The sequence below is a fragment of the Protopterus annectens genome, chromosome 12.part0 (genome assembly GCF_019279795.1).
Source record: "Protopterus annectens isolate FY-2018-M chromosome 12.part0, PAN1.0, whole genome shotgun sequence".
NCBI lineage: Eukaryota > Metazoa > Chordata > Ceratodontiformes > Protopteridae > Protopterus > Protopterus annectens.
This window is the reverse complement of record NC_056746.1, coordinates 176,919,639-176,931,535: the sequence shown is the minus strand read 5'-3', so window position 1 is coordinate 176,931,535 and position 11,897 is coordinate 176,919,639. Positions and strand designations below refer to the sequence as shown.

The window sequence follows — 11,897 nt, the reverse complement described above, 5'->3', positions numbered from 1 at the left end:
AATTTTAGGTTTAAAACTTCATATCAACATGAATTATTTCCCTCACTGAGCACGGAGCTATACTGAGAAAAAAATACCACTAAGACAGCAGGAAGAAATTGGTCATGATCAGTAAACTAAAGAAAACTGTTCAGATGAGGTAAAAAATAGCTGGCAGGAAGTCCACAATCTCTTCTGTGAGCCAACAAAGCAAGCAAAGAAAAATGTATAAAACAGTCTGCTCCTGAGCTGAACTGCCAACACAATAAAAAAAGAAAATGCCAGTCATTACAAAGGAAGGGAGAAGGAGGGAGACATGAAAAGAACTACAGCAAAGCTCAAAACTCAAGAATGGATGCTGAAGCAATATGACAACAGAAATTGCCCAGAACTTCACAGAATTACCAGATTCCTGTCTATATTATTGGTCTATTCCTGCCAAAATGTGTGTCTCTTTGATGAATCACTGATGACCGAAATAACTAAATAGTGACAGATACTTGAGTCTCCGAATTCTTTCAGAAAATGCATGTTAACATAATCCTGTTATTCTATCAGCTTTTTACCTTTATAAGATAAAAATGTTTAAATCTGTCCCACTGTGCTTGTGGATCCTTCCCTCTATTGCTTTTAACTTTGACCAAAGTTCTTGCATCAGGAGATTGATTAGCATGACCAGTACACAATTATCCTTAGGAAAATGAACACCATGAAAGCAGGTGAACAAGGTGAGAGAATAAGCCCCCAGGCATATAACCATGCCACCTCCCATTGGAATCCCACCTGAGAATACAGAACCAGTAGGGCCAAACGTACACATATGTGCAGACCACTACAACACCAGCAAGGGCAAACACATCATCCAAAATGGATAAGTTGATCCCCAGCCAATGGACAACAAAGAAGTACACAAACCCCACTGATAAGAAGCAATCAAATATATAAATAAATAATGTGACACAGTGAGAGTGGACAGCACATGACTAATGAACCCACCCAGAAACACTTAAGAACACCACACAATGGGAAAGAACACCACAACATCAATAACCAGGTAGGAAAATCACTTAACAGGCAATGACAAAGACATACTGTACATGAGCAAGCAGAATTGCTGGACTGCTTCATCTAAAAGGTGATGGAGCCCACAGGCCAGCAGTTAAATAGCAACAGATCCTCAAGGGCGCTGACACACTACGAGTCTAAGACAGCACAGGGAAACTGAGTCCTGTGTCCCTTAGTGCTAAGTGTTTGTACAGAAATTTACAAACACCACTGATCTCATACAAGCAATGATCAGGACTGTAGGACAGGCTGTTCAACCTGAAAAGGTACTAGAGTTAAAGAATCATCTGAAAAAACAGGCATTCAATAACCAATGTGTAGAAATCTTTGGTAGACTGAGAGCTATCCTGAAAAAATGGAGAAACGTAAGGGCCATCGGCTGCCCTCCCCAGTGGTTTCTTCAGTCTCCTAAAGCATGTTAACAGCTCTGGATTCCAAAGAAATAACCATGAATGACTCACAAGATCATGTTGTTATGTCAGACTTACATATAGTAACCCAGTTCTTCCTGATTATTTAAACTAAATTGGCAAGAAGTATGCTCTGACAACAAAAGATGTGCCAGTGTGGCAAATGATACGTTCACAATGCAAAAGCAACAGTTAAGGCACAACAAAGACTGTAATGGCATGGTTTACTAAACTAATATAAATAACAGAATCAGTCTAGTTTTAAAATAATAAATACACATATACAAACTGATACATAAACTCTGATTTTGTGGAGTCCAAACATTACCATAAGGGGAAGAAAAATGTCAAGGCGTGGCACAAAGGAACATAATTCCTGTAAGGCATAACATCTAACTGTGCCAAATGAAAACCCACCCTTTAAATCTATACCCAACGCATGGTGAAAGCAATGCATACCTCTGCTAGTCAGCCAATATGAATGTTAGGTAAGCAGTAAAACATTAGAAGTATCTAGATTTTGACTTCAGAGTGATTTGTTTTCACAGAAATAGTGGTTCTGAAAATTTCCAAAAAGTCATCAGATGAAAAAAACAAGAATGCCAGCTCCACAATCCTGCAGTGCTGGTGCAAAATGTCAACAAAACTGACAAAGAGTTGCAAAGAACTTAAAACATCTTTTTTATCACAGTGTAAACAAAAATCATGATCTCAGAATATTTAACAACAGCATTTTCTTTGTTAATCTGTGCACCATTTCTCACACTGTTTGCCAAAGAAAATATGCATTCATGAGATCCATGTAATGTGAACGCTACTCCTGCCTTACAGCTAGCTGTTCAACATAATCAACAAACAGATGACCCATAAGTAAGGAGATTGTGAAACCTTACCGAGCCAACAGAGCTGTCTCACTTGCTTATGTGATACTATAATCCCCACCATCAATAAGAACTGTCAGTTGATTGGGATATGAATACTGAGTTAATCAAAAACATGTTGTTCTATGGAAAAGCAGTCTAGGATTTTATTTTACATATCAGCCAGGACATTTCAGAGATTTGACTTGATGTAAAACACTTCTTAATAAGAGCTAATTACTCAGACTGATAAAAATCCATAATCGGTTTTATAAATAGGTTTGGAAGACCACTGATTTATGATGATTAAAATAATAATGTTCCATTTTTTTGTCTGAAATTCTAGGAATGATAGTATGGATTATCATTAAGTCGATTTCTGCTGTAATTCTTACTGTGATTATGAAAATGCTGATTACAAGTGTATTCTCAACAATGAGTTAAATAAAGGATGTCCAAATTTCAAGTATTAAAAAAACCCAAATGCACAAATTGTGCACATTTCTCAGTTCTGCAACAGAAATAAAAGTAGTCACCTTGTCAGTCTTTTCTGGCTTAGACTCTACACAGGGCATGTGTTATCAACCCAGTTTAACACTGTTCACTGACTCCGTCACAGCTGGTAAACATATGTTGAATCCAGCTGATGAGACCAATTTGAGTTTCAGAAAGGTCTCATAGTTATTAAATAGAAAGCTTGTAGGTAGTATAACAAGATGTAGGAGAATCCAACACAGAAAATATGGACAGAAATGTCTAGCAGCTGTGTAACAAAATACAGTAGTAAGATGCATTATCTGCAGAAAGCCAATATGCAATAGTGTGTTACAGTGTCAGTATTATGCCCAATTCTGTTAAACATATTAGTACCTCCAGTGAGTATTTAGTTGAGAACAGGATTAATCTTCTTGTTGAAAGCACAAAATACTTGTGCAGACATCAGGAAATGGGAAATCAGTATCTTCTGATGGGATCTGGTAAAAGCAGAGGGTAGTAAAACAACAGGGAGGGTATAACTAAAAGAATACACTGTTTCACATACTGTACAGAGGAGCACAAAGAAGGCATAACAAAGTAGCACAGTGTTACAAATTTGGTATACAGTGGTACAGGGTAGTCATAAAGTAATAGAATACAGTGAAGCATATTTTGTATATAATGGTATAAGGAAGCATTATATAACAGAATAAAATGAAATAAATGTTGTATATAATGGTATAGGGAAGCATTATATAACAGAATACAGTGAAACATATTGTGTATATAGTGATATAGGAAATACATAAAATAACAGAATACAATGAAATATATTTTGTAAATAGTGATATAGCGAAGTGTTACATGAAGAAGTGCAGTGTTGTATGTGTTGTATAGAGTGATGCAGTACAGATTAAAAGGATGAATATGGAAAGTCTGAGAAGGACAATCACATTTAAAACTAGCCATGAAATCCATTATGAATAGGTCAAGTAAAGGCCAAATGGATAGTAGACTACATGTCACAGTAGATGGTCTCAGGAGAAAACATCATCCCTCTTTTACACATTCTTTCACCCAAAAACTATTGAGCCTCATTTCTCAATACGTCCATGTGGTTCTTGCAGTCTCCTGGCATCAAAGGACAACAGGAGAGGGAAAGCAAGAGCTGGGAATTATTAATGTTATCCTGTGGAAGATGGACGTTTTAACGCGTCTGCTATTCTCCACTTATTGACTAGCAAGCGTTAAGTAATGCAGACAATGCTGAACCCACTGTGAGTGTCAGCTTACACACATCACAATGTTCAACAAGAGCATGGGTGGGAGGTTGGCATAATGGTTAAGCTGTTTACCTTACAGACACAAGGTGCAAGGCTTGATTCTCACATGGGGTAATTGGCTATGCTTAAAATGGCCCATAAGGGCAGTTAGCCTAGTACTAATCTATGAACCTATTAGCATGCTGGTTAACTTACACTCACCAGACCCTGTGAATGGAATGGAATTTTAGGCTTTTCCCTAAGGGCTCTCTTGCTATAGGACATAAGATACTCCTTCTGTCATGATGGACACTCCATTATTGCACTTTTACCACTATGCCTCCTTGGGTGCCTTGTGCAATGATAAGGCTACCAATCAAATGTGGCTAGCTGGTGTGAAGCAGATGCCATTCCTACAGACAACAATAACATGGTCACTCCTGGTGGATTTCAAGAGAGAAGGGCTTAAAGATGTACATAAAATAACTAGTAAGAAAGGCTGAGGATGACAATTAGGAAGACAGGTGGACCTGATATGTATTTGACATATTATAATGTCAGCTGCATAACGTTATTGACAAATGAAGTACAGAAATGTTAAAAATAACAAAAAAAGTTTAACGTCTTCAAAAGATACTGCCGTGATCAGTTTGAAACTTACACATGGAACAGATGTCTCAAAATCATTTATGGTTTGCATTATTCAGAGACATAAAGGAACTCCTCGCCCTTAAATCAACAACTCAATAATAAGTTTAAAATTGTAAAAATGTAAATAGTAACTTTCTCACAGTTATATCAACTAATATTTATTAGAAGCCAGTAACTTCTGTAACTGATAACCGAGACAACTACCTGTACCAACTGTTAAGTTCTGGCATTTGTTGAACTATGTCGACCGATTACACTATTGCAATTCTTACTGCCATTCTGAATTATATCCAAAGGCCACACTCTGTGTCATGCTTCCTTGTAGACAACTTGCTTGTATATATTGCTGAATCCATGACAGTATTTCTTTCATAATACTGCTGCTCTCAGAATGGAATGCCTCATATAAGTCACTCTGCAATCACAAATACAAGAAAGGATGGTTGTGTACAATTTTACCATAACTCATACGCCTGGCCAGTATACAAAAGTCTAAATGCTACTGTATGGTACATGCCACACCACACATCATCCCACATGCGTTGGCCATAAAGAGACATCAGGTATAATAAAGCCATGTCTGACCCAGCTCTGTTTGAAATGCTATATCTAATGAAATCTCAATCCCTCAGCACCACATGCTCCAGAGACCTCAACCTCATTACCACAATCAACAGAACATGCTGGAGGGACAGGTTCATACCCAGAGACTGCCCATGCTCTGGAATGGACTTTCCATACATGTCAAACAAAGCGTCTCACTGGCCCTCTTCAAGAGAAATCTTGATGAGTGGATGGGAAATAGAAAATTCACCTCGGGGATCACTCCAGTCGTGCTACTCAACAGAGGCACTGGGAACTAAGGTCGGGTGGCACATTTCCAGTGTACTCCTATGGGCTAGGCTTGTAAAGGCTCCAGAGCCATTCGCCTAGAACACACCTGTAAACCTAAAAAACGGACATCAGCATGTACCAACCTCAGAAATGAATGCTGCCAAGCACCAACCTGGACCTAGGTAAGAAAACATGTCATGAGGGGAACAGGCAAGCATCAGGGGGGAAGGAGGGGGATTAAGTAATACTGAAGCATATAGAAGAGAAGGACATCAATGGTTATGGTAAGGTTTTACACAATTATCCTGTTCTTCTATTCATATGCTGCAGTATTCATAACATGAGGAAGAATACCAAAGCTCAGGCTTAGGGGAGATTGGGTGGAGGGGCAAAAGCTTTTTCTATGAAACCATGTAGAATAGCTTTGGCAAACTCTGCCCTGGACCTGGAGATCTAGTTTATAATGTTTAGTGAAAGTATGAACAGAGGACCAGGTAGCTGCCTTCTGTATAGCGCAAGTGTCCAAGCCTTTAAAGAAGGCCCCGGAGGAAGACACTGCTCTGGTAGAATGTGCCCTGACAGGAGAAAAAGGCACTTACCATTGTTTGAATAACAGAAGGAAATAGCTTTAGAAATCCAGGAAGAGATAGTTTGCTTGGAAACGAGCTGACCCAGGGCCCTTGTGTGGTAAGACACAAACAGGCGTTCAAATTTACGGATAGGTTAAGTTTTGTTCAGCTAGTATCTGAGTGGCTGTGTACATCCAAAGTGTGTAGAATCTTCTCACTGGGAGACTGAGGAGAAGAAAAAAGGGTGGGAAGGTTGGGAGCTTTTAGAAAGGTGTTTAAATGTGAAAGGTCCAGGATGGGTCTCCAAAGGGCATCCTTCCTGGGGACCAAAAACATCCTGGAGTAGAATCCTTCTCCCAGTTGAGAGGAGAGGACCTCTTGAACTGTCCCCTGAGAGAGAAGAACAGAAATGACCTGACAGAAGAACTCCAATTTTTCTTTTGGTGGTTGTGGGATGCCTCTGAAGGAGGGGAGAGTTTCCCAAACCATGAAATATCCTTTTTGGATGATGGAGAGGACCCAAGAGTCCTGGGTGATCCGATTCCAAACAAGAAGAGAGAGAGAAAAAGGTGAAGGGCAGAGGAATGGATGTCCCTGGAGGTAGATAGTCACAGGCTACCAGGCTTGGTGTGGGACTGAAAGGGCTGTTTCTGAGAAGATGTGGATGGAATAGACTTTGAAGAAGCTTGCTTCCTGAGGCCTCTCTTACATTTAGAGGAAGAAGACATAACTGGTTTCCTAACAAAGGTAGTCTTTGCTGGGAAATTCCTTTGGAACCTGGGGACAGGAGAAACAAGGGTATGTTTAAGATCCTGGAGCTTCTTGCCTTTTTCCTGTAATGATTTGAAAAGGTCTGCAGCCAAGCTACCAAATAAGACTTTGTTGTCTAGAGGAGCCTCCATCAGTTTGGCCTTGAAGTCATCAGGTAAAGGTTGTAACCTGAGCCAGGAATATCTCCTCAGGACTGACCCAGAGAATGCTGCCCTGGCTGAGGCATCTGCAGCATCATAACTGCACTTGATGGAATGCCTAGTAACCTGGGCAGAGGAGATGAGGACAGCAGACAGTTTAGCCTTGGCAGGAGACCCAGGAGCTCTGAGAGGAGCTTTCTTGCATCTGACAGGAGCCTGAGAGTATCTGGCCTTGTGGGTCTGGTAATTAATTGCCTTGAAGGCCAGAGTAGCACAGATGTAAACTTTTTTCCTCAGTCTCTCCATTATGTTGCTGTCTTTATCAGAGGGCAGTAAGGAGGAAGAGGGCAGTAATTTGAATGCCTTATTATCTGAGATTGATATGGTAGCTGGGTCTGCATAAGGGGCTTTGAAGAGGAATTTAGAGTCCTCAGGCACCTTGTAAAACCTATCAGGATGCTTGGGAGCAGGAGGCTGAGAGCCTGGGCATTTAGATGCGGCTGTAAAAGCATCCAAGAAGGCTGGCAGAACCAGGGGAATGGTAGTATGTCCAATATTGGCAGCAGTCCCATTTGCAAAATTCTTTCATTTTCAAAATAGTTTCCCCAAAGGAAATATCCTCTCCATTGGAATCCATACCATTAGATTCCTCCTCTGGAGAAGCATAGCCCAGAAGGGAAACTATCTGGGTGGAGTAACGCAAGGACTCATCTCCTGAAGATTCCTCTTCATCTGAGGAGGTGTCTGCAGATGTCCTCTTGAAGGCAGTGGATGGAGAGAAGGCCAGAAGAGGGGGAGCAGAAGATGAGGGCAGATGCAGGGCCATGAAGGCTTTGAACAGACTTTGTGAAAAAAAGCCTGCCGGTCAGGAGCTTGCTCCTGTGGAACAGGAGCAATGTGTTTTATTTGTAGTTTTTTCTTTTTGGGAGCTTCCATGTGATGGAAGGTGGATGATGTTGGCCTGCACTCCACGATGTCCGTATGCACATCCTCCCACACAATGATTTGGGTGATGCCACATGGGCCTTTGGAAATTACAAGCCGTAGTTCCCCCCTTTCACCCTAGTCAGATGTCTGCAATTCCCTTGTGGATGTGTTGGTAGCCTTCTTTGGGCCTTCCCCTGTGGAACCTGCCAAAGGGACATCCACTGAGACCAGTACAGTCTCTGGGTCTATATTGCCCTCAAGAGGGATGTCCAGAAGAGAGGGTGCAGCAAGAAGATCAGGCTGAGGTTTCTTGGCCTTTTTTGATTCTGGCTCATCTGAAGGACCCAATGTAACCTCCATCTCACATGCTAACTGCTTAATGCGTTGGTTCTCTAAGTAAAGCTTTAGAGAAGCTAGATGCCTCTTAAGGGTTTTTGGAACAAATGACTTGCAGATTAGGTCAAGAAATCTAGACAAAGCCTAAAATAACGGGAGTCAAAGGCCCAAAACTAGAGACAGATTTTAATTATTGCTCTTATAAACTTAGAAAGTTGCTAAAATAAGAGGATTTATGCATTTTCAGAAGGATATGAAAGCGGAAACTCAAATGTATGTCGTTATTTAGTGACTTCAGTCCTCAGTGATTTTTCAGAAAAATCACAAATTTTAGGAGGAACAGACCAAAATTATGAGGTAAAATCTGGACATTCTCAAAGAATCTGGACAGTTGAGAGATATGCCTACTAGGTACCTATGACCTAAGTGTATATGTATGGTGGGTCTATATTAGAAGACCGAAGACGCATTCTGTCGAATGCGTCTTGGTCGAACTTAAAAGGCTGAAAACGCAAAATATCGAAGCGGCCGTTAAGCGAATTATTTCCATGGGAAAGAATTTGCTTGGCCGCTTCAGTACTTTGCCATGTACGGCACTGTAGTGCGGTCTTGGAGTTGGTATATTTAAGTAGGGGGGTGTAGGGGGCAGCCCCCCACATTGGGGAAGTGGGGGTGAAGCCCCCCACTTAATGTAATATTTGAAATTAATTTTTATTTTTTATTTTTTTTTGTTGGAACAGCGATGTTTTTCCTTTGGAAAAAAATCACTGATCTGACACTTCGACATTGTAAGCTTTAACTTACATAGGGTCGATCAATCACCATTCGCTTTTTTAAGAATTCAGTGATTTAATATAGACCCTGTATGGTGCAGAGCTTGAGAGGTGAGTTGTGTGCATGTGAGGTTTTGCTGTATAATCAAAGTGTGTGTGTGTGTGTGTGTGTGTGTGTGTGTGTGTGTGTGTGTGTCTATGTGTGGACTGCGTATGGTGTGTATGGATAAAAGTTTGGGTATGTGTGACTGGGTGATCAGAAATGTCAGAGAGTGTGGTTTGAGACAGTTGTTTGTACAACTCTGTCCCAAGCGGCACTTAGTCTGATGTAAGTGCATTCTCAGGCATGGTTATATTCATTTCAGGGGTTTCTCCTATGACAGGTATGAAGGGCTTGCTGTGCATGGTTGTGCTGGCATTGGATTTGAGTGAGTGAATGAGTGAGTATGTGTGTGGGTGAGTGGAAAGATGAGTAAATTAGTTGATATGTGTACTTTGTCCATATGTTTTTTATTGATATGTGCACGGATTGGTCTACTCTCACTATTTAAGTGTACACCTGACATAGTAAGTTAGTAACAATTGTCAAGGGAGTTGCTTCTTCCCTGTCTATAACTCAGAATACCCAGCAAAAACCCAGATGGACACAGGAGGAATGGGTGGACTTTCACAGAAGGCACCTCAACTGATAATGTTACTATACTACAGGAAGAGGGAACCTCACCAACAAATGTCAAATTTATCTCTTGGAATATACCTAGATGGTTACTGCACAATTTTAATTGCAATCAAAGTGCTGAGGGGTGAATTAGAAGGTTCCATAAGCCTGCTGAACTCAGGAATCTTCATTTTGAATTTACAGTACAGAAGAACATATTGATAAATAATTAATCACATTACTGCATATTTAATCAAACATTAAATGAGTAAAGACTCAATTATAGTCCACATTTCCTGCACAGGCAAATATTAATTATTAACATGCTTGCAGTTCTTGGATGATTATAATTCATTTTAATATTTGTCATATATTTTAGTTATTGCAAAAGGAAGTAATGCAATGCAATGCAATAATTTCCTACCATTGGCAGACAAAATGAAAATGGGCACATGTTCCAATCAAGTTTTCTGGTTTAGCAAATAAATCCATAATTCAGTTATGATTTAAGCAGTTTGGAAAACAATATAGACATAAGGTAATGTTTTCTAAGACATCTGTCAGCAGTCAAGTTAAAATGCACTGCAGAGTAGAAAAATATAAACACGTACACACAAAAGCTGCATTTAATAAGCGGAAACAGTGTACAGTCAGTTCAGCTAAACAGAAACTCTTTCATTCAAGGCAAGGCCACCTGGGTTGCTGTCTCTATTGCTTTTGTTTATATTTATACTTTGCACTGCAAATCTCTAAATAGCTGTCCTGGCTGTCAAAATAAGATGATTTGCTTAGCTAAACACAGAAAGCTACTCACATTTCTCTATTTCTTTCTTTTTATTCCACAAGAAACAGCACCACATTCACATAGACATTAGCAGCACTTCCATGATTTTGACCTTGACCATGACCTTTAAGATGTTTCACGTTCTGAATTTCCTTCTAAAATTGTTAAAAACCTAATTTTGCAAGGCATCTGCTGTGGCACTTACATTGTTTTTGTTACCTCCCCCAATCTGTCTGAGACAGGATTTCCAGTATTGAACAGCTTAGCCAATTAAATCCGTGATGACTCATACATACCAGAACCCTAATGACTACTCCCACTATTGTGTCACATGGGGTGGGTAGGTGGGGTTAGGTCATGTGATACTTACAGATCTAGGAGATTGGTATAACTGACTCTCATTTCATGCATCCGTTATCATACAATGCTTTAGGGTGGCCTTTCTGTACCAGAATATTAGTGATTGACTTTACAACACACACATTGACATCTATGTACTGTACCAGTGTCCAAGACTCCAGAAACTTTATTTCTATATCCATGTCATATTGTTAAAACTGTAGAAGACTGGCATTTTACACATAAAGCAGGCAGCCATCTGTTCTGCAATTTTAGGTGGACATGAAGATATTAATTAATTTACCTGCCAACAGTTTTACATGTATCTACTGACAATTAGTCATATAATTTCATATTATGATGTCTATGTCTTAGTCATATAATCTATTATCACAGTTGTCAACTCATAAACCACCCTTAAAAATAACATAATAATACGTCATGCCCCAGTTTGCTTTTCATAGTACCATCATATGGAACCTATGGATTACAGATTTGGATCTTGGCATTATAAGGTGGGAAGCCTACCACCCAGATTTTCACAGAATGTCCATATTTTTGCCTCTTATTTTTGGTCTAGTCCATATAAAATTTATGGTTTTGTGGCAAAACACCGAGGACTGAAGTCACTAAATAATGGCAGACATTTGAGCTTCAGACTTCATATCCTTCAGAAAATGCATGCTAAGGTGAATCATATTACTGTAGCAACTTTCTAAATTTGTAAGAGCAATATTTAAAAATTTGCCCCTATTTTTGGGCCTTTGTCTTCCCATCATTTTTGGCTTTGTCCAAGTTTCTTGCGCTAATAGGTTAAGAGGTATGGTGGGAAGGCATGTGGTTGAAGGAATGCTGTCAAAGTGTTTCAGTGGGAAGGATCTATATCTGTCTTCTATATGTTATTTTAAGGGTATAAAGAAGTGTCCCTAAATGAATCATTCTAATTTCCATCAAAAGCATGTTCACTGCTGCCACCTTAAATTGGCATCAGCATTGTCATCAACCGTCCTTTTCATTTGTACATGGTATAGCTGTGTCACATCAATAGTGATCATCACCTAC

General features: G+C 39.8%; 1 long non-coding RNA gene across 1 annotated transcript in view; it reads right to left on the bottom strand.

The window, feature by feature from the left end:
• LOC122816422 overlaps positions 1-10,747 on the bottom strand; it is a 623,953-nt gene extending 613,206 nt beyond the window's left edge. Inside the window, exon 1 of the long non-coding RNA XR_006367079.1 lies at positions 10,702-10,747. This is a non-coding gene — a long non-coding RNA (uncharacterized LOC122816422). The remainder of the gene's footprint in view (positions 1-10,701) is intronic.
• Positions 10,748-11,897: the final 1,150 nt, after the last annotated feature.